Source organism: Ailuropoda melanoleuca, chromosome 17 (assembly GCF_002007445.2).
Source record: "Ailuropoda melanoleuca isolate Jingjing chromosome 17, ASM200744v2, whole genome shotgun sequence".
NCBI classification, from domain to species: domain Eukaryota; kingdom Metazoa; phylum Chordata; class Mammalia; order Carnivora; family Ursidae; genus Ailuropoda; species Ailuropoda melanoleuca.
In genome coordinates, this window is record NC_048234.1 from 32,216,433 (window position 1) to 32,217,090 (window position 658).

Below are 658 nucleotides of genomic sequence, written 5' to 3' on the forward strand. Positions count from 1 at the left end.
AAATAAATCTTCTGTATGTATTTATTTTGACAGAGCACAAGTTGGGGGAGTGGCAGTGGGAGAGGGAAGACCCCAGGGTCAAGACTTGAGCCAAAGGCAGATGCTTAATCAACAGAGCCACCTGAGCACCCTTCAAATACTATTTTTTCAGATTTATTTACCATTACCGACAGTCTGCTAGACTAACTCTAGGATAGCTATTAGTCACTCATACATCAGGGTCAGTTGGTTTAATCATTAGAATGTTTTCCACCTATTTAATGTGTGTTGATTGAAGGAAACAGGCGATGTGATAGAGAATCGAGCACCTGCATTGGGAGGGCAGGTGAAGTTCTAGGCTGTTGTGCTGTAGGAGTGTGCTGGCTAGTTGGGGTTCAGAAATGGGGAGTGACATCTAGTGGGATAGAGGCACAGAGATAACCAAGATAAATGGTTTTCTAGCCTCAAAGGACCAAAGGTGACTAAATCCTGTGGGGCATGTGGGAAGAAGCTCTTGATACCTTATTTTCACATGGCGCAAGCAGTGATAGCCTCTATTTCTGTGTGCCAGAATTGAGACCCCCTGCTTTCCTCTTCCCTTTGACCCTCTTGGCAACTGATTATTGACGTGGGGTTCAGGGCTGGGAGAGGCAAGATTGTAGACTCTGCTAGGAAGATG